This window comes from Notamacropus eugenii, chromosome 1, assembly GCF_028372415.1.
Source record: "Notamacropus eugenii isolate mMacEug1 chromosome 1, mMacEug1.pri_v2, whole genome shotgun sequence".
NCBI lineage: Eukaryota > Metazoa > Chordata > Mammalia > Diprotodontia > Macropodidae > Notamacropus > Notamacropus eugenii.
Window position 1 is genome coordinate 351,733,245 of NC_092872.1, and position 26,979 is coordinate 351,760,223.

At 37.8% G+C, this 26,979-nt stretch overlaps 1 long non-coding RNA gene and 1 pseudogene across 5 annotated transcripts in view; one reads left to right on the forward strand and one right to left on the reverse strand.

Annotated features, from left to right (window-relative positions):
* Nucleotides 1–26,979, forward strand: part of LOC140518235 (uncharacterized) — a 64,162-nt gene that overhangs the window by 3,906 nt on the left and 33,277 nt on the right. For 3 of the 5 annotated variants that reach the window (XR_011971871.1, XR_011971872.1, XR_011971875.1), the window contains exon 2: nucleotides 25,039–25,129. The exons of the other annotated variants lie outside the window; for them this stretch is intronic. This is a non-coding gene — a long non-coding RNA (uncharacterized lncRNA). The remainder of the gene's footprint in view (nucleotides 1–25,038; nucleotides 25,130–26,979) is intronic. 5 annotated transcript variants of the gene reach the window in all.
* LOC140529539 (large ribosomal subunit protein eL6-like) lies at nucleotides 17,807–18,753 on the reverse strand (annotated as a pseudogene).

The following is a 26,979-nucleotide window of genomic DNA, read 5'->3' on the forward strand; positions in this document are numbered from 1 at the left end:
GAAAATGCAGATAGTTGTTGGAAAATATTTATTTTGAAAAGCTAGTTTGAAGCGAAGTGAGCAGAACCAGGAGAACATTATACACAGTAATAGCAATGTTGTAAGCATGATGAACTATAAAATACTTAGCTACTTCGATCAAGACAATTCCAGAGAATCTAAAATGAAAAATATTATTAACCTCCAAAGAGAGAACGATCGAACTCTGAATACAGAATGAAACATACTTTTTTTATACTATTTATTTTTCTTGGCTTTTTTCTGTGTTCTCTTTGGCAACATGGCTAATATGGAAATATGTTTTCCATAATTTCCCATGTATAATCAATATCATGTTGTTTGCCTATAGAAGGTGTTTGTTCCCAGAGTTCCCTATGCTGATGAAATCACGTCAAGATTTTTGAAATCATTAATATATAAATTCATATCTGCATTTCTTTGCAGCTGTGCTTTGGAATTAGTAAATTTCCACAGTGAAGCCAATTGGAAATGAATTCAGGTAGAATTCCCCTGGGAAAAAAAAAATCAGCCTTATGTGATTAGATTCAGTGGACCTTGAAGAGCTTACCTACGTACGGAGAGCATAGTTATAGTTACAGGGAAAATATAAAAGTAAAAAATAAATGACCTTTGCCCTCATGAGGCTTATAATTTAACAAGATGAATATGATGACAATTGTAATAAAAATGGAATATCAGTTCATAGTTGCAGTACAAAGGTAGTGTTATGCTATGAATGCCTTCTCTCCATGATTTTGTGAGCAAATTATTCTAAGGTAAGTGATCTGATTTCTAAAATGCCCAAAGCATAAACATCTTGACATAATCCAAAATAAATAGGTGTCAGTGAAAATTGTAGTAATTGTATTATTTGCACAGTATTTGACCAACATCTTTTGGATACTACAAGAAAAACATGCAGTAAAATCCTATTTTCAAAATCAAGGAATTGGAATAAATGGTCTCTAGAGTTCATTCCAGCTCCAAAATCCAATGGTCCTCTGAATCAGATTCCTCAAGTAGCTGGAATTTTTTATTACTATGTTTTAGTTTTAGGGAAAAAAAGACATGACAACAAAACAAGTAAAGTCTTGGCACTTAGTATTTTAGAGTATGTTCTTGAATCACCATATCCAGACCAATCACCTGTGGCTACAGACATAATTTAAACATTTTAAAATTTTGTTTTGATATGCTAAATTTGACAAATACCAACAAGTATAAGAATTTCTTAATACAAAGAACAGAAAAAATCATTGCATATAACATTGCAAATAAATTCAGCCTGTTAATTCCAAAGCTGTTCTATCTGTTTCCTTTTGAACTGTCTTCAACTTGTGTCTGCATATTTTTAAATGCTCTGTTGACTTTCTTATCTTCCTTTTTCTTCTTTGCATCATTATCACTATGCCACCACTCCCCTTCTTTCTTCACTCCTAAAATAAGAAGTTTCTTCCTTATAATAACTAAGTATTGTTAAGCAATATAAATCTTTGCATTGGCCATATCTAAAAAGGTGTATTGTATTCTATACCTATAGTCCATCACTTGTTCAAGAGGTGAGAAGTGTATTCCATCTTGAGTTGTGATTAGTTGTTGCATTGCTCAAAATTCTTAAGTCCTTCAAAGTTGTTTTTCTTTACAATGTGTAGTCATGTAAATTGTTCTCCTGATTTCTGCTTAGTTCATTCTGTATCAGTTCATACAATTTGTCCCACTTTTCTGTGAATTTGTCCTTTTTCTCATTTCTTATGACCCAACAGTATTCAGTCATATTACTATATATACTATATATAGTGTGTATATATGTATATATATGTGTGTGTATATATATATATATATATATACATATATGCACACTATAATTTGTTCCATTCCCCAGTTAATGGGCACTTTGTTGGTTTCCATTTCTTAGGTACAGCAAATAGTGCTGCTATTAATATTTTTTCACATATGTATCCTTTCCCTTTTACTCATAGCTCTTTGGAATATAGCCCTAATAGCTTACACTGTTGGGTCAGAGAGTATAAAGTTGAGTTCCAAATTCCTTTTCAGAATGGCTGTCCTGATTCTCAGTTCTAACAGTGTATTTGCATGTCTCCTGTTTGTGTATGTTCCAGCCATTGTCATTTTTCTTTTTTTGTCATTTTTGTAATCTGATGGATGTGAAGTGGACAGTCTGTAGATTTCCACAATGATAATTCATATTTACAATGGTTATCAACCAAAAAGAATTCAGTTATATTCATAATATTCTTACTAGTTCAAGAAACTGTAGTAATAAAATAATTTTTCAAAAACAAAAGATGACAAAGGATTCTCTGATTAACCCTTAATTAACAAGAAATTCAGAACCCTCAAAAGGAATTTATAATACTGAGACCCTGTATCCTTTTCCTATAAACCTGTGAAATCTCATATTCTCGATTCAATTCAATAAGCATTTTAAGTACCTTCTATTTGCCAGATACTATGCTAAGCTCTGAGGAGATTACCATCTAATGGGGAAAGACAACATAGAAAAGGAAGCTGGAAAAGGGAAGGGGGTACTTGGCATAGGAGCATGATGTGTCCTGGAGTCCAAACCAAGGAGAGCTGTTAATGAAAGTGGAGTGTTAACTATAAAGTTCAGATCCCAGTCTTCTATAAAGGAATGCTTTGGAGGGAATTTAATGTTCTATCCTTTAGCCTTCCAATCTGAGAGGAGAGAAGAGAAGATTGAGGGAATTGAGAAGGTGTTGAGGATCTAAAGTCGAATCACTCATCACGATGATGAGATTTCAGACTTATCCTAGGTGGACCATGATAGAAATAAAGGAATTTTGAAGAGGGGTGGATTTGGTGAGGAGTGGGGTGGGGGAAGCCAATGTAATAAGATGTGTCATATGTGCGGCAACTGATTCTGTTCCATGCCCTCTCATCTCATGAGACTCACTCTATCCTACCCAAAATAAACTTCTATGGAGTCCAAACCAAGCAGAGCACCTCTCATAGTTTTGATCATCACTTCTACGTGGATGACTTCTGAAATAGGCATCTTCATCCTTAGCCTCTCATTTGAGCTTCATGTGCTTAGCACCTCAAATTCATGTAAAACACATGTAAAACAAAAATCTTCCCCTAAAAACCAGCTTCTCTGGATTTTCCTTTTTTTCTTTTGTCAGTTTACCAACCATTGAATGTGTGGCTGGAATAATGTCAAAGAAGATAATCCTTTTTTGTGTCATTTTTAAAGGTATAAACTGTGTCACTTCACAGTAATCCATACTCTACATTAGTAGTCTCCAAAGTGTGTGCTAATGACCTGACCCCAGTGGGTTTGAGATCAGTCATTTGATGAGTGGAAAGATGGATCACATCCCACTCTCTCCATGATAGGCAATGCGGGAGTTGTCTCCAACACAAAACTTGCCCTTATCCTACAGCATTCCCCCCTACCAACCCCCTCCTCCATTGTGCAAGTTCCCAATGTTCCCCCTTGGGGGTTATAATCTGTTACCCAGGCAACCTCAGCAGCTGCTTTGCAGGTACCACTGGAAAAATCACACATACAAGCATACACACAGAGACACACCAACACACCATTACTTCATGGCTGCAGCAGATGCCCCTGGGGACTGGAGATTGAAGGAGTCTGACTGGGGCAATGACTAGTAAGAATTTTTCTTCCCTCTGTGTTCTACTTTGTGTTTCATAATGCACATAGTTTTAGAGAAGTACATGTCAAGGTTTGGAGATCATATTTGCCAAGTCTCATTCATACCATGTGAATGGCACCTGTCTTCTCCTTGCCCTTCCTATTGTGACTATCCTGGTCTAGACTTTTATCACCTTATATATGAATTATTATTGTAGTCTTCCTGTTTTCATTATAGTTTTTAATGCATTTCACTAGTGATGGGAAAATTAATATTCCAAAACTATCGCCTTGTATTGTACACATAGCAATCCTAATGATTAGTTTTTTAAAAATTTGTTTTTTTTTAATTTGTGAAATAAAATAAGCATTTCCATAACAGTACAATTTTTAAAAAGGTGGTTGCACATGAAACTGTAAATCCATTATGTATAACTTGCTACTCCTTTCAAATATATAATAAAGTTATCATATAGCTCTTTTTTCTTTCCCTCCCCCCTTGAGATGGCTACAATTAGATACGTGTATGTGTGTGTGTATGTGTAAAATCATTATGTACCTCTGTTTATCCGTTCTTTCTCAGGATGCAGATAGCGTCTGCTTTTACTTCTTTAAGTCTTAACTCCTGCTACTCCCATATGCAAATCCCTGAAGTGAAATAGCAGCTGCTTATATTTCAATGTACTCTACAGTTTTTAAGAGCGCTTTGCTCACAACCATGTGATATGAAATGCAAATATTATTATCTTCATTTTACAGAAGAAACACATGATCAGATCAAGAAATAAAGGGGCTTGACTATTTTGAACCTAGGTATCAATCCGTTGTTCTTTCTAATACATTATAGACTGGTTTTCCTGCTTTTGACTCTTAATTTTCTTTGTGATCACATTTATCCTTTGCCTTTTTCTAAATACTACGTTTCAAGGCACTTAACCTGTCCCACCTCCTTCATGAAGCCTTACCTTACTATTCTGTAAGATCATATACTCCTCTAGACTCTGTAGCCCTTATTGTAGGTACCACTCATTTGGCACTTAAGCCTATAAAGGCAAAGCTCTTTTGTTTTATAATATTTTTCCATTTATCTTTTCATGTACATATCTTATATCCTCAGCAAGATGTTCTCTTTTAAATGATAGGGATCGCTTTGTAATCCCAGTGACTGTCAGCATTCCTTGTATGTTTTAAGGGCTTAGTATATTTGTGGATGATGTTCTTAAGGGGATAATCACACGCATCTGTGTGTGTGTGTATGTGAGAGAGATTATAAAATCACATATATTACTATTTAATAAAGGAAATTGGTGTCTAGGACACATTTCTCATTCCAAATTTGGAAACTGGTATTATTTAAAAGAAAGAAATTTTGTTAAGGTATTTACAATAATGTTAGGGGGAAAACTGTGAAATAATTTTTAAAATGACTAGATATAATTCTCCACATGCCTCATTGTGGCACAGAAGTGACCTAGCCTCTGGTGCTGTGGTAAGTCACAGCTGGAAAGGCTCTAAGCTTAGACCCAGTAACTAACTGTCTACCATCTCAGGACCAGCCCAAATTCAGAAAGTTTCATCACCACAAGTCTGAATACCAAATAATGCATCTTTTTAGCTACAGCAACTTATGAAAACTGTCTACTAAAACCTAGAGGCAGTTTTGATTTGCATCAGTGGCAACTGTGGAGTAGCAAAGAAGCTATAGAAAGAGAGGTTTTCCAACAATTATGACAATGTGAATAGAAAAAAGAACAAGAAAACCTGAAACTGAATGCTGGGAAATTATAAAGGTCAGGCTTGGTCACAAAGAAGAGATGTGGAAATGCATGTAATGACCTCCCTTCTTTATAGAACTCAGATAATTCCAGGTGTGGAACACTAATAATGCCAGGTATATTGATTAGTTTTGGTAAACTAGGTTTGGTTTTTTTTCTTTTGTATTCTTTGTTATAAGGAATAGCTCTCTGTAGAAATCTGGGAGAAGGAATATATCAGGAAATGAAGATGATGTAAAAAACAATCTATCCAAAAAAATTTTAGAGGATGTGTAAATTCCAAAAGACTTGTGATGATTTAAAAATGTTATCCACCTCCAGAGACAGAGAACTGATGAACTCTAAGCATAGTTTGAAGCATAATTTTTAAACTTTATTTTTCTTATTTTGTGTATGTGTTTTCTTTCATGACATGGTTAATATGGAAATATGTTTTGCATGACTGCACATGTATAATCGATATATTGCTTGCCTTCTCAATAGGTGGTGGACACATGAGAGAATTTGGAACTCATTATTTTTTAAAGTGTTAAATTTTACATTTAAGAAAGTAAAATGAATTTTTTTAAAAGGTGTGTGTATCTGTAGGATCAGTCTCTTTGGTTCTAGTTCTGAAATCTTAATTGACTCATGATGTAGCCTGACCAACTTTTCAGATTCAACTTGCAAGATGAGGTTATTTTTCTATTATGATGACTCAGTGCAAGGGAAACCATGCAATATGGTGCATAGAAGGAGCACTTAAGTTGAGGTCACAGCATCTGATTTCTAATCCTATTTCTCTCACACCCTGTATGATCTTTTTGTTTGCTTACAGGGTTCAATATCTCCCCCAGGCTGGATGTGTACTAGCCACTCACAGGCCCCAACCCCTCTGCTTATCAGCAGGGAACCTTTGACCTGGGTCAGTTCACCCCTCTTAGGCACCCCCAGTGATCCCCTAGTGACCTACCATGTTGAGGTCATGTTGAGTATGGACACCCTATTGGCTTTAGCCTGACTAGCTCAAAACTCCCAAACTAAGGCATCTACCAGTTGAGCCTTGCCAGCAGCAGAGAATAGAGAGATGTGCCTATATAACCGATGTGATCGTGAACAAGTCGCCTCACTTCTCTTGCCCTTTGATATCCTTATCTGTTAAATGAAGGAATTAAACTACATGGCCTCCAAGTTCCCTTCCAGTTCTAGATCTCCAATTCTGTGATCATCAGTGTTGCAATGCTGCACCCCACATTTGGCCATACATTACAATGCATCTTCACAACAGTGTAGGGGCATGTTTATTTTTTGTTCTAGATTCACTGGGTCATCACTTAACAAATCATCACTTGCTAAATGATGACAAATTTGTGAATACATGATCTTGAATAAGTCATCAAGGCCCAAAATTTTAGAGTCAGATGGGACCTTGGCAACTAATTTAATCCCCTTATTTTACAAAAGAAGAAACCAAAGTTCAGATGGTCTGACTTGCTCAAGATCAGTCACCATCTTTGGGGGCATCTTTATACCAATCCTTTAGTCCTAGAGTAACCTTGTTAGTCTTGATCTCAGAATTACTAGTCTGGGTTCAGGGAAGAGAAAGGGATCTTTAGTTAACTAAAAGCATTCCAAACAAATAAACCACACCAAGTCATCTAATTTTTTTTCCTAATCACCTAGTAGCCTACTTGTTTTAGTGTGAAAGTGACCCTGAGTTCTCAAAGGCTGTGCTAACGGAGCCATCTGTATCATCTGATTAAATTTTTGATCAAAGCTACTTGTGAAGACCAGCTGCTAAGTGTTAGGGAGGCTATGATCTAGATGTGACCCTTCAAGGGTTACAAAATAGCTATAATATCTAATAAAATGTGTTCTAAAACTTGGACATTTTTCAGACTATGTAATTGCAGGGACCACATCTAATTCTTCATGTAATCTGCAGTGCCTTGCTTATAATGGACACTCAAACATTTATTGAATGAATAAAATACAAATCACTTTCTATTTTGAAAATAATCACTTCAAATCTGCATGAACTCAAGTAGAGCCAGCCAGAAAAATCATCACATAAAAGAAAATATTTCACTGAAAGGAAGCTAAACTGAGTAACTAAAAAAAAAAATCAACAACCAAAAACGCAAAACATAATTATCTAGAACAGATAATAGAATATGCCTCCCTCCTTTCTGCAGATAAAGGTTCAGGACTATTAGGGCATAATGTTGTATGTATTTTCTTTTTTTATGTTTATTTTTAAAAATTATTTTATTTGTTTTCAGTGTTCTACGATCACTTCCCCTCCCTTAGATTTTTTTCCCCCACTTTCCACTCCCTCCCCAAGATGACATGCAATCTTATATAGGTTCTACACATATATTCCTATTAAATACATTTTCACATGTTGTATGTATTTTCACAGGAGATCATTGTATAGGGTATCTTTGCTTAAATGTTTTTCTTTATTACAAGAAAAAGTTCAGTTCTGTAATAGTGAAAGAACATTTCCAGAAATGACTATAATTTTAAAAAGTCAGTCATCAAAACTTAATCTAAAAAGAAAAAGCCCTTCCAGGAAGGAAAGAATAATTGTGAATCAGAACTCCTACATAGACTAAACATCTGTTTAAAAGCCATCATTCTTCATGGACAGGAAGATTGTCTATTTGTAATATTATTCTTCATGGTACTTATATTTTTCAGGGAAACATCAAATACTAAACTAATTGTTTTATAGTTTCAAAAATGGAGATAAATACAACAAAATAATAACATAATATCTTCAGTAGATAAAACAAATGACAGGACCAACCACTCCACAAACATTAAGCACCTACTATGTACCAGGTTTTGTGCTTGGCATTGGGGCTACAAATATAAAGAATAAAATAAGCCCTACCCTCAAGGAGTTTATATTCTAAAGGGAGATAAGTATATATATATATTTACATACACACACATGTAATATACATACACACAAATATATATATGCATATGTAGCAAATAAAAATTATACAAAGCAGTTTGGGAGAGACAGCAGTAGTAGTTGGGAACAGGAAAGGCATCATGAAGAAGATAGTTCTTGATCTGAGTCTTGAAGATAGGGACTCTGTGATGTGAGAAAGGAGGGCATTCCAGGAATATAGGACTTCCAGGGCAAAGGCAGAGAAGTGTCTGAGGAATACAGAGACCACTTTATCTGGATTACAGATGGAGGCGAGGGAGTAATGTCTATTGAAACTAAAAAGATAATTTGGGTCCAAGTTGTAAAGGACATTAAAGACTGAATGGAGTAGTTTATATTTTATTCTAGAGGAACTAGGAAGTCACTGAGGTTGATTGATTAAGAGAATCACATGGTCAGATCTGTGCTTAAAGAAAATTGTTTGGGAAGCAGTGTACAGTATAGGATTGTGACAAACTTGTGGTACAGAGACTCATTAAGAGGCTATTACAATAATCAAAGCAAGAAGTGATTAGGGCTTGAACTAAGATAGTACCTGTATGAATAGGGAAGACTTGGTCAAAGACAGATGTTATGGAAGTAGGAACAGCGAGGTCTGGAAACAAATTGGATATATGAGAATTAAAGAACAATGCTGAAGTTATGAGCTCTGAGACTAAATGGACAGTAGGGCTCTTGACAAAAATGGATAAGATTAGAAGATAAAGATTTTAGGGAAAAGTTAATGAGTTCAACATGGTACATTTTGAGTTTGACATGCCTTTGAACATTCGGTTTGAAATGTCCGAAACAGAACAGTCAGTTGATGATTCAGTACTGAATCTCGGGGAAGAGACCAGCACTGGGAGTGATCTGTATAGAGATAGTTAAGCCTATGGAAACCAATGTGGTGACCAAGAAAGAGTATATCAGTCAGTCATTAAGTACCTATTATGGAGCAGGCACTGTGCTGAGCACTGGGGTTACAAAGAAAGGCAAAAACAAACAAAAAGGTTCCTGATTTTAAGGACTTCACAGTCTAATGAGGGAGACAGTATACAAAATTATGTACCAACAAGATACGTACAGGATAAACTTGTGATAATCACCAGTGAAGGCACTATCATTAAGGGAAATTAGGAAACGTTTCTTGTAGGAAATAGAATTTTAGCTGAATCTTGATGGAAGCCAGGGTGATGTTATGATTGAAAATGAGACACAAGTTCTGAGCATGAGGGCTGACAGATCATTTTATAGACAAAAGGAGTGTCCAAAAAAATATCAGTGTCATACATGAGGAATACAGTGTGATTGGTTACAAAGTCAGAACCGTCAGAGGCTGGGGAACAATATGATTGAATGCAGAATGTCTCCCATGGATCACTTATCTATAATCCGATTAAGATTTTTAATATGGTCAGTATCAGCAGTGATGCTAATATAAGCCTTTCTGGCACAAGTTTGGAACAGGTTTTAACAAAGCAACTAATACAAAGTCTAAGCAGAGGGCAATTAGACCCATTTGCCAAGAGTAGCTAGCCTTTACCTTTATCATGTACCTATAACCAAGTGAACCGAGAATAAGGGTTCCACCAAGAGTCACTTGGGGTGGGTAGTTGTGTCTCTACTATAACTTGTTGGGTCTTATGTAGGCTTGTCACAATTTCTTCTGAATGGTTAATTTAAGGACTACAATATTAATTAGTCATAGCACAAGGCTTTCCTTGAATTGCAGTAAGAATATCTAAAACCATGTGGTTTTGCAAAGCTATTCGAGCTACACAACCTACCTCAATCTGGAGGGAGGAGATAAACTCACTTGTGTCTTGAGGCTTCTTCTCAATTTCAAGCAAGATATTCAAACTCCTTGGAAGACTCACCAAGAACTAATTTGAGAGGGAGGATTTGCTTGTCATCAAGGTAACCAAGAAATTCCACAAACACCATGAAACAAAAACAAAAAGTCAAAGTAATACAGTAATGATCATTGATATTAACTAACATCAAGTCTCCTTGTATACTAGTAACCCACTGCTAATGTCCATTTAATCAGCACCTTTCATCTTGGATTCTAGATGTCCCATGTAGTTGTCTGGTCCCTGGAAACATCTCTTGGACGTTCTAGAATAGGTCTTGTTCTCAGGGCAGCTCTGAAGAGGGTTCCTCGAAGATCTGCTTCTCTGGTTCCAAGTTACATGCAGAGATTACTCAATACAATTTAGTGTGGCTTTCTAAATTTGATATTACAACTAGTTCATTACAATAACCAGTAAAAGCCAGCTTAAATGGTAACAGAACTGTAAGAAGAACAGCAAACTAGGAACCTGTAATAAATCTTAAACTTCAAAGAATTTTAGTTACTACAAACCACTTTCTGTTTCCGTCTTTACCTAAACCCTGCACCAGATATAGTCAGTGTCAACAATGGGCTGAATGAGAAACCTTAAAATGAATCTGTGAGGGCCTGCCTTGTAAAATGGGCCTTTCTGTCTCTTTAAATTATCAGATACTTCAGATAGGAAAAAGATGATGTAAAATTTCTTTACAATATTTAATGCAATTTATATGTAGAATCCTTGATTCAGTCTTTAAATTTATTATTCCATTAGAAATATTTGAAAGCCAATTATATGCATATATATATATATACACGCACATATATATATATACATATATATATATATATGATATGTATATATGTTATATAAAGCCATTTATATATTCTAGTTCTTGGAGAAAACAGCCTGATCCTGTTGTTTTCTCAAAATTTACTACTTCATTTAATTAAAAAACTTTTTTACCCTCCCATTTCCCCATAACTTTCTCTTTATTTATTTTTAAATAACCCAGCCCACCTCCCCAAACCAATTCCTTTTGTGTTCTCAATCTAGCACCCACTTTCTCACCTGTCCCCAAAGCTTTGCAGTTCTAACCTTGGGCAGGAAACTGGGAGAGGCTCTATGTGATGGCTTTGCATTCGCACCCCCTGCTTTGGAGCCCAGGAATTTCATGCTGCAATTTTATTACTATAGTTTCCATATCATAAGAACTAATCATCTAATATTTCCCATAACCTTACCTCAACGAGATCAAAACATCCCTCAAACTTTTCTTTCCAAAACTCTAAGCCCTTTATCTTCAAATTCTTCATTCACAGTCAGTGCAAACAAACTACAACTTTCTTTAACTTTCTACCCAGTTCCTTTTACCTGTACTTATTTACGTTTTATCTTTTTTATATCCTTTTAAAATTGCACTTATCTTGTTTCTTTCATATTCTAGTCCAACATTTCCCTCCGTTCTTTCTATTTGCCCAGTTCCTTTCATCTTTATTTCCCAATCACTTCCTAGTTTGTCTATAGAACTAATCTTTACCCCCGCTCTGAATTTCTGTTTCGTAATTTGGCACACAAAAATTTCGTACAAAACCTTGGTTAATTGAAATACTGTTGTCTTTGGGGTTCTTGAGGACTTGTAAACACACAATCTTATTCAATTTCTTTTGGTGGCTTTGCTTCTGGTTTACCTAAACAATTAGTTTTATTATGTCATTTTCCAAAGAAAATGCAGTAGTAATATCAAAACATTTTTCCATATTAAATTTAACTTATTCTTTAGTTGCTCCCTGATTTAAACAAGCTTTTATAAAATAGTTAATAATAGGCAGTTCTTAAAAACCAGATAAATTTAAACAGCAAACTGCAAACCCCACTTTTTTTTTGTTTTGGAACTTCACAGATGATATTTTCAAGCTAGCTTCAGTTGCTTTTTTCTTCTTTTTTTCCCTCTAATCAGTGAAATAATTTTCCTCCCTTGCACTCATACAATAACTCTGCCACTCTCCAGAGAAAGAGTAACAAAAAGTCCAAGTGCTGTTTCCATGTAAACTTTTCTTTATTCTTGTTTTTCCTTAAAACAAATTCTACAGTGTTAGTCCAAAACTTACTAAAAATCTTTCAGCTTTTATAAAAACGTTCAAACCACATTTTGGAAATTCATGGTAGAGAAATTTCATTTCAGTCATAAATTTAGTCTCTAATTAGTTTGTAATGCCATTAATTTCTGCAGACTGGGAACAAAGATTCTCTTTTCTCTGTCTCTTATCTGTCTTCCTACTTTCTTTCTGATGAAAGAAAAATTCTTTCTCTTTCAGCTGACCAGGCCCCAGGAAAAAGCTAATTTGACTTACAAAACACAGATAATATGACAAGACTGACACAAGAACACCTCAAAATGAGTATGCACAGGTAGAAGTCTCTTTTCAGGCCAAGTTTCAGACTCTTCTTCTTTTTATTATTAGTTACCCCCTTTGCAACCTGGAAGCATCTCTGTTTCCAGGCTTTTCCAATGGGAAGTGTCCCTGTTTCCAGGCTCAATATCTCTTCCAACTTGAACCAGGAACTCTCCTTGGAGGAAAACATTCTCCAAGGGCTTAGTCTTTGAGGGAGATTTCCTCTGTTTGTTCCCAATAATCACCAAATGGTCACACTGGACACAAGGGTGGAGGCTTTATCTTGGCTCAGAAGAATTGGGACTGAGGTGAGAGTCCAGCCTTTGGTATAGTCTTCTATGGAGAGGCCCCTTAGTGAAAATTTCCGCTAGAGCATCCTAGAAGTTCCCCTGAAAAGCTGTCCCAGGGACTCAACCTCTTCCTTGGTCCTGCTGTGGTTGCCAGCTGTCATGGTTAAAATTAAGGTAAACTGAGACACAAGCTCCAGGCACAATCAGTTTATTAACAAAGTACAAATTTGCCAGTAAACAGGGTCTCAGCCTCTTCAGCAAGCTAAGACTCCAAATGAGAGTTGACAGATCATTTTAAAAATATATTTTGTATTTTTTCCCCAATTACATGTTAAAACAATTTTTTAACTTTTTTTAAACTTTTGAGTTCCAAGTTCTATCCCTCTCTCTCTCCTTGCCCTTCCCTGTCCCTGAGAAGTAAGCAATCAGATATAGGTTATACATGCGTAATCATGTAAAATATTTCTATATTAGTCATTATGTGCAAGAAGACTAAAAGAAAAAGAATGAAAGTGAAAAATAGCATGCATCAGTCTGTATTCAAACTATATCAGTTCTTTCTCTGGAGGCAAATAGTATGCTTCATCATTAGTCCCTTAGGATTGTCTTGGATCGTTGTATTGCTGAGTCATTCACAGTTCTTCATTGTATAATATTGTTGTTACTTTGTACAATGTTCTAGTTCCATTCACTTCACTTTGCATCAGTTTGTGTGAACCTTTCCAGGTTTTTCTGAAATCATTCTGACATCATTTTTATAGAGAAAAGGAGGAGCATCCAAAAAATAGAAGGCAACATTATAGATGAGAAGGACAATATAACTGGTTACAAAGTCAGAAGTATTATAGACATAGGGAACAATATGATTGGCTAGAAATTGGAAACGCAGGTCTAGCAATAACCCCTTCTCCCATCTTGCCACTATGAATTCTGGTTCATCTAGTCCACCTGTAAATTTAACTAATGGTATATAGATAATGGACTTCCTCTAATTGTACAAGGATAGCTAGTGGTATGGAGATAACAGATTTCTTTCCATTAAAATAATTAAATTTAAAGTAAACTGAATTTTTTAAAGAGTGTTTTATTTTTATTCAATTATATGTAAAACAATTATTAATATTCATTTTTTACAATTTTTAAGTTCTAAATCTCCTTTATCTTCCACCACTCCTCCCCCATTCTTGAGAAGGCAGGCTCTTTGATATAGATTATACATATGCAGTCATTCAAAATCTATTTCCCCATTAGCCATGTTGCAAAAGGGAACACAGACCAAAAAAAAGAAAGTAAAAAAAAAAAGTATGCTTCAATCTCTCTTTAGTCTCCTCAGCTCTTCCTCTAGTGGTGAATAGTATTTTTAATCATAAGTCCTTTGGAATTGTTTTGTATCATTGTATTGTTGAGAATAGGTAAGTCATTCACAGTTGATCATCTTACAATATTGCTGTTACTGTATACAGTAATATCCTGACTCTGCTCACTTCATTTTGCATCAGTTCATATAAATCTTTCCAGGTTTTTCTGAAACCATCCTTCTCATCATTTCTTAAGGCATGATAGTATTCCATCACATCATATAACACAGCTTGTTCAGCCATTCTTCAGTTGATAGGCATCCCAGTTCTTTGTCACCACAAAAAGAGCTGCTATAAATATTTTTGTACATTATAGGTCTTTTTCCTTTTTCTTTGATCTGTTTGAGATATAGACCTAATAATAGTATTGCTGGGTCAAAAGGTATGCATAGTTTTATATCCCTTTGGGCATGGTTCCAAATTACTCTCTAAAATGGTTAAATCATGGAAAATGAACTTTTAAACTTAACTCAAAGAGGAAGACTGAACTTCCGAACCTGTAAACTTCTGAACTCAATTCAAAGAAACATGACTAAGGCAGTTATACAAAATGTCAGTGATACATAATAGAATCAATTTTGATGTTTTTCAGAGGGCAAGAGATGGAGATCAATCAGTAAACATTGTTAAGCACCTGCTATGTGCCAGGCACTGTGCTAAGGACTGGAGATTTAAAAAAAGAGACAAAAGATAGTTGCTGCCCTCAAAGTTGGTTATTGTCCTTTGTTCTCAAAGAGCACCAAAATGACATCACTATGCTACAGTCAAGTTTCAATGTGTCCAACTGTGGCTGATCAGACCAACACAAGCTTAGAATGCTCCACCACAGGTTGGGTACACATGGTCCATGTGAACATTTGAGGTGGATTCTCTAAATTTGAGCATCCTGTGTTTCCTTTGAGCTGTTTCAACTCTGGTTTGCTCACAGAGCACAGCACCCTTTCTCATGTGGGTACACCATGCTGAGTGGTCCTGAGCCAGTGTCTCCCATGTCACGCAATCAATTTCAAAGTTCTTGAGAGTGCCCTTGTATCACCTCTTCTGACTACCATGTGATCACGTGCCCTATGTGAGTTCTCCATAAAACAGTCTTGGGAGACTCCGCAGGAAAGTATGGGAGAGAAGAGGTGTTAAACTGACTACCAAACTGAAGGTCTGCAGAGCCATTGTGCTGACCTCATTGTTGTTTGTCTGTGAAACCTGGGCGGTCTACCAGCACCATGCCAGCAAACTGAATCTCTTCCATTTGAACTGCCCTCAAGGAGCTCACAATCAAATGGGAGAGATGATATTAAGAGATTAGGAAGAGTGAGAGGATAGAAAACAGAGGCATCCATTGTAAACAGCCTTTTAGAGTTTACCTATAAAGGGCAGAAGAGATTTAGGATGATAATCAGCAGGGATAGAAGGATTAAAAGGGGGTTTTCTCAAGATGAGGTAGACATGGGCATATTTGTAGGCATTAAGAATGAACTAGTAGACAGGGAGAAATTGAAAATAAGTGAAAGGGTGAGTATGACAGAGAAGAAAATCTGTTAGAGGAGATAGGATCGAATGGGATCACTTGAGCAGGTAGCAGTGTTAACCTTGGTAAGGAGCAAAACTACCTCTTCATGTGAGACAGAGGTTGCAAAGATAATGCAGAAGGCATGATAGATGAGGAAGAGGAGAGAAGAGGAAGTGCACAGCAAATGATCTCATTTTTTCCTGTGAAGTATGGGGCAAGGTTCTCAACTGAAAGGATAGGAGAAAGAAAAATCATGGGAGGCTGAAGGGGAATGCAAAGGTTTGGAAGAGCTACTGCAGCAGTGGGATAGTAAGTTCATAAAGCAGGTATGGAAGGATTGCTTAGCAGCAGCAAGAGCCTGGTTGAAGTTGTGTAACAAACTGAAAGGAAGCCAGGGGAGTCACTAGGCAGATTTGAAGAGGGAGATTTCCAGGCATGGAGGACACAACTAATGAAAATAACCAGTCTGGAGATGGACTGTCTTGTGTAAAGAACATTGAGGAAACCAGGGTCACTGGTTTGCAGAGTAAGTGGGGATAAATAAGGTATAAGAAGACTAGAAAAATAGGAGGGAGTCAGATAATGAAGGATTTGAGTGACAAGCAGAGAATTTTACATTTGATCCTGGAGGGGAGCTATTGGAGCTTATAGAATAAGGAGGTGATATGGTCAAAACAACACTTTAGTAAAATTGCAAGCTGAGTGAAGGATGGACTGGAATGGGGAGAGGTGAGGTAAATAGACCACCCAGAAAGTCATTGCAACAATCCAAGCATGAAGTGCTGACGGCTTGTAACAGGTAATGGCAGTGTCAGAGAAGAAAAAGGGGAGAATGTGAGATATCTTACCAAAGTAGAAAAGATAGAATTTGACCATTTATTAGATATTGGGGGTGAGAGAGAGGGAGGAGTTGAAGATGAGGTTGGAAGCCAGACTGGAGAAAATTAAAAAGTCAGTGAAAGGAGAGGAAAGTAGAGGCATTTATGGCTTTTTCAAAAAAAATTAGCCATAAAAGGGAGGAGATATATGAGATGATAGAAAGGATGGAACAATTAAATGAGAGTTTTGTTTTTTTTATAACAAGGGAGATAGGTGCATGTTTGTAGGTAGTAGAGAAATTGCAGATTAGTGAGAGAATAGGGATGATAGAGGGGGACAGACAGGATGGAATAAGTTCCTTTGTGCATATAGTGTGGCTAACTGTCAAGGAGAAGGATCCCATCTTCATGTGAGACATGGATGAAAGAAAAGATAATGGTATCTGAGTGATACAGAGGAGGAGTAAAGAGGAGGAGAGAAGGGGATAAAAGGGATCTCTCACAGAATGACAAACTATTTTCAGTCATATATGAGGCAAGGTCTCCAACTGAGAGGATAGGGCATAGGGGAGCCGTGAAGAATGAGTTCACATAGATTATCAATGTCCCTAGGGGTTCAGGGTGCAAAATCCAAAGGAAGAAGAGAGCCCAAGACAGAACCTTGGGGATCACCCATAGTTAGGGATCATGATATGAGTGATGAACCCATAAAGGAAAGTGAGAAGAGGTTGCAAGACAAGTAGGAGAAAACCAGTAGGGATTAGTGTGACAAAAAACCAGAAAGGAGAGTTTCCAGGAAATGAGGGAGGTCAACAGAATCAAATGCAGTAGAGAAGTATTAGGACTGAGAAAAGACTATCAGATTTGACAAATCACACACCACTGAGAACTTTGGAAAGGGCAGATTCAGGTGAGTGATGAAGTCTGAAGCTTAAGTGCCAAGGGTAGAGGAGTAAGTGAGAAGAAAGGAAGAGGAGGCAGTGAGTATACATAGTTTTTTTTCCAGGAATTTGGCTGAAAAGGAAAAAGAAATATAGAATGGTAGCTTGAGGGCATCATAGGGTAGAGTGAAAGTTTTTTTAGGGGCAGGAAGAGACTTGGATGTGTTTGAAGACATTTAGGAAGAACTCATTGGCTAGGGAGACAGAAATCGAGGATCCCCTTCTAGCAATCTGGTAGAAAAGACATGAGGGAATGGAATTAGAAAAGTGAAGGGTCATTTCTTTGTCAGAGGATGGAGGGAAGGAAGGTGAAGAAGGAGACGATATCAAGGGATTGCAAGATGAAGAGAATGGAAAAAGAGGGGGTTCATGTTGAATTTCCTCAATATTTTTAAGTATTCCAAATATTTTGATAAGAGTTCACTGCAACGCAGTTGAAACACCAGTTTGTGAACATTAACTCCATTGGAGAGAAAGAATACAGAAAGCAGGTAGCCATGGAGCTGAGGAAATTTCTTGATTTGAGGCAGGATCTGAGAGTCCACTCTTTTCTGATCAGCCTTGTGCTGCTCTATAATCTTGTATTTCTCTTTTTCTGTATCAAAAATCTCTACTTCTGGGTGTCTAGGTTTATGGAGCCTCTTTTTGAAGTAAGCATCAGTAAGATGATTTGGAATTTTTACATCTGAAAGGTTAACCCGGGTAGACAAGGCAATGACAAATTTCTAATGTGTCCTTTTCAGAGGAATGCGGTTGATGGTCAGAGTTCCAGTCACCACTGGCAAGGCACTAGCCAGTTGCTTCAGAAAAACTATTCGTTTGCCCCTGTGGCAGCCAGCAAGCATGATCAGAACGGTGCCTGGGCTGATGCTAGCTTGAAATCTCCTCACAGGGCTTTTTGTCTTGACTTAGAAGCTTTCTAGGCACATCCTCAGTAGGGTAATACCTAGGCATTTTGCGAATCTTTACCACACAGGTTCCTCCATTCTCATCACCACCAAATGGTTCTGAGATAGTAGCGGGCACCTTCTCTTTCTTTTTCCCTTCAATTTTGGTCTTTGGTGCAGCATATTTCTGCTTGTTCATGACTCTCTGGGAATACATTGCAGACCTGGAGTACCTACCAATCCCTTGGGTCAGGACTGGGTTCTGACTGCATTGCTTTCGAGGCTTTTTCACCACCTTTTCAGTCATATCTTCCTTTTTGTTCTCCTTTTTTTTCCTTTTTGACCTTCTTTTCCTTTGGTTCCTTTGGGAACTTTTTGTCTGCCATTTTGAGAGAAGGGAAAAAGCTGAATTTCCTCCATTTTCTAAGTAAAGTAAGAGCCAAGATCCAGAACTGAGAGACAAGGAAATGGAAGATTTGGAACAGCTTCTTGTGGGGTGTTAGATTGAGAATCAATTAATGAAGAGTAAAAGAACTACCTTATGAGAGCACAGCTGAGATTTGATTATATGAATTTGTAATGTTTTCGGCCAGTATCGTTGTAAGACTTCTTTGTTTAATGGTTCATGAGGAGGATGGAAAGAAGAGGATACCGTGACTGAGGTTCGATAATAGTAGAGAGGCAGTAGAACAAGGGGCTGAGGAACAAGGGGCTGAGAGCAGAGGACATTGTAGTGTTGAAAAATGGCTAACTATTAGGTTGAAAATTAGAAAGGGGAGAGGAATAAAGATTAATTGCCTGACAAAGTACCAAGAAATATAGGGATTGGAAGTCCCGATGATAGCAAAGGAAAAGATTAGGAAGGGTGAAGGGTGAAATAATAGGGATATAACATGACCCCATATCAGGTTTTCTTGGCAAAGATACTGGAAAGGTTTGTCATTTCCTTCTCCAGTGGATTAGGACAAAGAGAGATTAAGTGACGATATCTGAGGCCAGATTTGAACAGATCTTCCAGACTCCAGATTTAGCACTCTATCCACTGGGTTATCTAGCTGTTGCTTAGGGGGAATATTAGATTATCTAATTAGGGAAAATGGAACATATGTAGCCACTGTCAAGCTCTTATGCGTAATAGTCCATACCTGTGGCTGAGGTGAGATGAAAGAGCAGGACATGGTAATTTAAAAGGCTGAGGAATTTGGAGGTTAGGAGGCTTGATGGAGATTTATGTGGATATTAAAGACTCCTATTATAAGGGCAGGAGGTGGAGAAGAGAAGAAGGTGGTGAACCAGGTACCAAACTTGAGGAAGGAGAGGGAATGATCTGAAGATTGGTATATTATAACTGGTAAATTATAATCATAATTTGTATTGGGTAGAAAATTGGGCAGAAAATTATGACTGACATAGGAAAATATCAGTAGTACCAAGTCCTTGCATACTATTTGTTTCTAGTTCTAGAGATGGGACTGAAAGATGGGCCTCCACACCAAAATGAGCAAGAAAAAAGTGGGGGGGGGGGGGGATGAAGAATCAGTTATCACAAAACTGACATTCTTTCATTCACACAACTGGCTGCATTATTTGTCTCTTAGAAGCAGCCCTTAAATTAGGTCATTACTTCTTGTATAATGTGTCAATGTGTGTTCAGATGCATTTTAAAGGAATTATGTTTAATGGGCTTTTAAAAAAATACTTAGGCATCCCTACTCTCTCAGTCCATTTGTATAAAGTGCTGACGTTATTTAAAAATAGAGTCATCAACATTTTCTGTGAGCTTTTCTTTTTTTTTTTTATTTATTTTTAAGTTTATAACAGATAAAGCAATTCAAACTTTTGGTCAGGTGATACTTCTTTTTAAAGCATTTACAATATGGACCACAAATGAATTTTTTTTTTTAAACATTAACCAGCTGAGACACAAATAATATTTATGTTGCTAACTTCACAAGCTCTTGACCTAATTGTCTCCACAGTATTAGTAAGAATTAAAGGACCCTAACTTATTGTTGTTGGTCTAAAGTCCTATGCCTAATAGCTTAATTTTAGACAACCTCAGATGTTCCCCTACCAATAATCTATAATTGAATAGATTTGGTATTAAGCTTACAAATCTTTTGACTATAGGAAATTGCCACCAAGAGTAGGGACATTGCAGGGATACAGTGTCTCCCCAACTTCATGTCAATTCCAGGCAGGATTAGATTATCCACTTGCCTTCAGTCAGGCTTAAAGTCTGCCAGGTGTCAGTGGGGAAATTGAGTCAGGAGAATCCCACCTCAGCGCATGCTGAACAACCTCTCTCCCATCCTTCCCTTGAGAAACTGTGGGCTTTTCTTAAACAAGAGTAGAAACAGTAAAGTTGCATGATTTCAGAAGCAATTTCTGATTTATCTTTTAGATCCAGAAGTCATAAACAAGGGCAAGGGCTAAAGAGGGAGAGAAGGAAGAGTGTATCAAATGATGTATTGTGTTGAAAGTGTATGGTTTGGTTTCCTGTTTGCTAGGAATAACTCTGGTTAACCCAGTCTCCTAGATCTTCAACATTACAGAGCTATTTAAAAATTCAATTTTTAAAAACATTCATTAGACACATACCTATATACAAGTCATTGTACTAGATGCTAGGGATAAAAAGACAAAATTGAACAGACCCTGTTCTCAAGAAGTTTACATTCTTTTGAGTGGTTGCAACCTGTTTACAGTAAATAAATATGAGGCTTATACAAAGGAATTGCCTTTAATTACAGATAAATAGAAAGAAGTGAGTATAAAAAATACAATAGGGAGCTAGTGCTAATGACTAGGTAGAAAAGGGGTATCTCAGCTGTAATTTGAAGGAAGGCAGGAATTCTAGACAGGCAGGTAGGTGACATTGTGAATAGTGTGCTGGTCCTGGAGTCAGGAACTCATCTTCCTGAGTTCATGTTTGGCCTCAGACACTTACTAGCTGTGTGACCCTGGGCAACTCACCTAACCCTGTTTGCCTCAGTTTCCTCATCTTTAAAATGAGCTGGAGAAGGAAATGGCAAACCACTCTAAGAAAAGAAAACCCAAAACAGCATCACAAAGACTCAGACTCAACTAAAACGACTGAACAACAAAAGAATTTCTAGAAGTAAATTAAAGATGTAGGGGATCACTTGTACAAAGGCATAGAGATGGGATGTCCTGAATCAGAAACAGGTAGCAAGCCAATTTGATTAAAGTGTGTGAGTGAGAAAAGAAGAAATATCATCAATTCAGCAAGCATTTATTATGATGTTTGCTGTTACTGTTGTCCAATCATTTCAGTCATGTCTGACTCTTCATGACCCCATTTGTGGTTTTCTCATCAAAAATGTGGGAGTGGTTTGCCATTTGCTTTTCCAGCTCATTTTACAGATGAGGAAACTGAGGCCAACAGGGTTAAATTACTTCCCCAGGGTCACACAGTTAATAAGTGTCTGAGGCCAGATTTGAACTAGAAAGATAAGTCTTCCTGACTCCAGGCTGAGCACTCTGTTCACTGTGCTACCTAGCTACTCTTTTATTATTCTCCTATGAGCTAAATACTAAATGTTAAAAAGACAAAGAATTATCATCAAGGCAATAAAAAACTATTGGAGATATTTATTTCAAGAAAGGAGTATGATATAGTAAGATTTATGGGGAATGTATTGGAAAGAGGAGAGACTTGAGGTCTTGATGGCCTGAACTAGGGTAGAGACCATGTGAGGAAGGAGGAAAGAGAAGTGACTCCAAGTGATGTTGTGAAGGTAAAATCAGTGATTGCTCCAAGACTTCAAGCCAGGGGGACTGAAAGGATATTGGTGCCATCAATAGAAGAGGGAAAGTCTCTGGGAGCAGGAATGCTGGAAGGTGCCCACATTTAGTGAGTGTCAGAAGAACAATTATTCAGCAAAGGAGAATGAGAAGGAGCACTTAGGTAGGTGAGTGGAGAACCAAAGGAGAGCAGTGTCACAGAAGCCAGGGGAAGAGAGTATCCAAGCAGACAATATGGTTGACAGTGTCCAAAGGTGCAGAGATTTTTTTACTAGAATGAAAATTGAGATATGGCAATTGAGAGATCATTGATAATATTTTTTTAATTTTTATTTATTTTTATTTTTAAAATTTTTACATTCATTAAACATATTTTCACATTAGTCATGTTGTAAAGAAGTATTAGAACTAATGAGAAGAACCATGAGACAGAAGAAATAAAACCAACAACAAAAGAAAAAAGAAAGCAAATAGTATGCTTCAATCTGCATTCAGACTTTATGGTTCTTTCCCTGGATGTGGACAGCATTTTCATCATGAGTCTTTGGGAGTTGTCTTATAGACCCTTACATTGCTGAGAAGAGCCAAGTCTATGAAAGTTAGTCATCACACAATGTGGCTGTTATTGTGTTCAATATCTCCTTGTTCTGCTCACTTCACTCAGTATCAGTTCATATAAGTCTTTCCAGGTTTTTCTGAAGTCCATCTGCTCATAATTTCTTATGAAACAATAGAATTCCATAACATTCATATACCACAATTTGTTCAGCCATTTTCCAATTGAGGGGCATCCCCTCAATTTCCAATTCTTGGCCACCACCAAAAGAGCTGCTATAAATATTTTTGTACATATGAGTCCTTTTCCCATTTTTATGATCTCTTTGGGATACAGACCTAGAAGTGGTATTGCTGGGTCAAAGGTTTAATAGCTCTTTGGGCATAGTTCCAAATTGCTCTCCAGAATGGTTGAATCAGTTTACAACTCTACCAACAATGCATCAGTTTTCCAGTTTTCCCAGATCTTCTCCAACATTTATCATTTTCCTTTTGGGTCATGTTGGTTGGTAATATTAGAGCAGTTTTAGTTCAGTGGTAGGGCCTGGACTCATATTATAAGGGTTTAATAAGTGAATGGAAGGTGAGGAAATGGAGATAACAAGGATAGACAATCCTTTGCAGGAGTTTGTGAAAGGGAGAAGAAATAGAGGCCAATATCTGGAGGGGAAAGGAGGTCAATAGAAAGGATTTTTTAAAAGATGGGAAAGATTTGGGCATGTTTGTAAGCACTGGAGGAGCCAGGAGATAAGCTTGAACATAAGAGGAAGAGTAGCAAAAAAAGGATGGAATTTATCAAGATCTGAGAGAAAGGGGGAGAGAATAGATTAAGAATACAAACAGAGACATTGATCTTGGCAAGGGAAAGGCCAATCTCTTCATAAGACACTGAAACAGAGGAAGAAAGAATAAGGTATCATGAGGAGGAATTTTGAGGTATGGAGTGGGAGAGAAGGAGCTTAGATGGATGACCTCTATTTTCTCAGTTAAGTAAGTGCCGAGGCCCTCTGCTTAGAGGAATTATAGAAGAGGTAGAGTATGAGATTTGAGAAGACAGATGCTTTTAGTAGCTGTGGCAATTGTGGCAAAATCAATCAGAGAAAAATGGGATTGCCATGTGGTTAGTGAAGCTATAATTAAGATTTTTTTTTGTTTGGTCAAAGTTGTGATTTCACTGAATGGAACTTCCAGTGAGGTGGTATATTAGCAAGCATCCTAGCACACCCAGGATGGCCTCCTAGCACAGGTCCTTTGAACTACTTTGCTAAAGGAAAGACAACTTTAAAGGGGTCAGTAATCTTACTTTAATTACAGATAAGTAGAAAGAAGTGAGTATAGAAAATACAGGCAGAGAAATTAACACAAGAGTCTCAATAGACAGGGCTCCAATTGTCTGAACAAAGTAATACAACCACCTACATACACCACCAGACTGGGAGAGCACCAACATCTGAGTAGTCAGGAGGCTCTTAACAAACGGTTTCTCAGAGTCCCATCCAGGGAATCAAAAGGTCTTTCTCATGAGCCAGCCCTGAAAGCAAAATACCAACCTCCCACTATATATAGTTCTCAACTAATAGGCTGAGAGTCAGAAGGCATCACAAGCCACGTGATTCAGCACAGCTGTAAATTACCAAGGTTATCCTTCAGATGTTTTCAATCTAACCTGAGCCTAGAAAACGGAACTCCAGAAAAACAACAACAAATCCCACTTTGGTTATGCTTACATTCTACTCCTCCAGGATCCTGGCCTTTGCAATCTAATATTTAGCCCTTACAATCTACACAGGTGAACAAGAGATTATTATGGCCATGGATCCTGGAAACTGAAAAGGAATAATCACAAACATATCATGAGCTACACATTTACAAAATACATAACAACATAACCACTTATTACCAGGGTAGTCACGTGGCCTGAAACAAACACAAAAGTATATAATATCAAAGAATACAACATAATCCACCCCTAGGTCACAGTCAATTCAAAACAAATTGTTCAAATAAAGTCCCCTTGAGGGTATGTCCTTCTCCCCACATTGCTACTGCAGGTTCCCGCCTGATACTCTCAGGTGCACACATGTTCGAATGAGCCAAAAAGTCCAAGTCCTAACACTGCTCTAGCCCCCACTTCCAAGTCCTGAGGGGTGTTTGGGTAACAAAGCCAACTGAGTGAATCCCCAGGGGTTATGGTACTTCCTCCCATTCAAAGACAATTCCTCTCCCAGGAACCCAAACCGTCCCAGTGGGACTTGGCAGGAAAGCCCCCTCAGTGCTCCTGCCTTGCTGTAAAGTTCTCATCTTGACTTGGGGTTGAATTCTGAGCTCTGGGGTTCTTCCTCTTGCAGGTCCAGTGGTCAATCACTCCTGGCTTCTGCCTGAGTCCTGACACAAGCAGTTCTCTGTTCCTGCTGTCACCTCACCAGGGTCTGCACACAGGTAGCTCTCTGTTCCTGCTCCATGGCCCCATTTCAAGCTCTCTCTGCTCCTGCCTGGGTCCGGGCACCATAGGCTCCAGGTGCTCCTGCCTCCAGCCTCTGTCTCTGGCCTGCACCACCCCAACTCTGGAACAGCTTTCTTCCCCAGCCTTACATGGGGAGGAGCCACTCCCATCTGGGTTCTGGAAACAGCACACTTTCAGAGCCTCCAGCCCTCTAACAAAGTTTGGAGTGGGGCTATTCCACTTGAGCCCTGGCTCTCACTCTGGCCATCCCCACCTCCCACAAGCTTGTTTTCCTCCCACAGCTGCTGCTCTGATCTGTCTCCTCAGGAGTGCTAGTTGGGTAGGGAGGAGGAGGGAGAGATTATCTCCCAGGGGCCCTGCTCTGGGCACCCAAGAAACTGCTCCTGCCACTGTTGTTCACTTGGTTTCTCTCAAATTGCCAACAAAAAACAACACAACAACGGAGTCGACAACTATCACAATCTCACTACATCCCATACTTTCCTTTAGTCTGTGCAGATCCTAACAACTACACCAACTGTATTAGCAAGCACCCTAGCACATCCAGGATGGCCTGCTAGCACAGGTTCTTTGATCTCCTTTGCTAAAGAAAAGACAACTTTAAAGGGTTCAATGATCTTACTTTAATTACAGATAAGTAGAAAGAAGTGAGTATAGAAAATACAAGCAGAGAAATTAGCACAGAAGCTCAAGAGACAAGGTTCCAACTCTCTGAACAAGATAATACAACTACCTACATACATCACCAGACTGGGAGAGCACCAACATCTGAGTAGTCAGGGGGCTCTTAACAAATGGCTACTCAGAGTCCCTTCCAGGGAATCAAAAGGTCTTTCTCATGAGCATGCTCCCAAAGCAAAACACCCACCTCCCAGTATATATAGTTTTCAACTAATTGGCTCAGAGCCAGAAGGCATCACAACCCACATGACTCAGCATAGCTACGAATTACCAGGGTTATATTTCAGATATTTTCAATTTAGCCTGAGCCTATGAAACTGAAAAACAACAAAAACAAATCCCACTTTGCTTATGCTTAACAGGTGGCACTCTTTACCAATGTATATCTTCAGTTCTTCTTCAATTTATAGTTATAGAGTCCCTGAGACATTATGAACTTAAGTGGTTTGTTCAGGGTTACTTAGCCAATATGTGTTGTAGTCAAGATTTGAATTCAGTACTTCTTAAATCTAATACTTGCTAGCTCATCTATTATACCACAATGCCTCCACAGTTGAAATTGGATAACATACATTTGTAGTTAGGGCAACATGGCATAATGGATAGAAGACTGGTCTCAGAGTCTGAAAGTGGGCTGGAAGTCCCACTTCTGACACATACTAGTTTTGTGACATTTAACCTTTCTGCACCCCAAATAACTCTCTAAAACTATATGTTTGTCTAGTCTCAAAAAAAGAAAGAAAGAAAGAAAGAAAGAAAGAAAGAAAGAAAGAAAGAAAGAAAGAAAGAAAGAAAGAAAGAAAGAAAAGAAACCATAGGTTGCCAAAGAGTTGCTGATCTGTATTGGTAGAGAAAGTTCTCTAAGGGAGAGTTCTCTAGACCAAAATCACAGATCCAAGAAAAAAATTATAGAGAACATGGTTAACACAATTATGCAACTTTCTCCAGAAATGTTCAGCAGCAGCAGATTTGTAAAGAAGAAGGCAGAAACTAATCCGTAGTTATGGATTGGCAAGGCATTACTGGGGAAAGGACAAAAGGACTTAACTAGTAATTGATAGTGTGTGACTGAACTGGTCAGCCATAGATAGGGTCAAGGCTATGACAGCAGGAAAAGGAGGTCAGAACAGAGAGGTTGAACTGG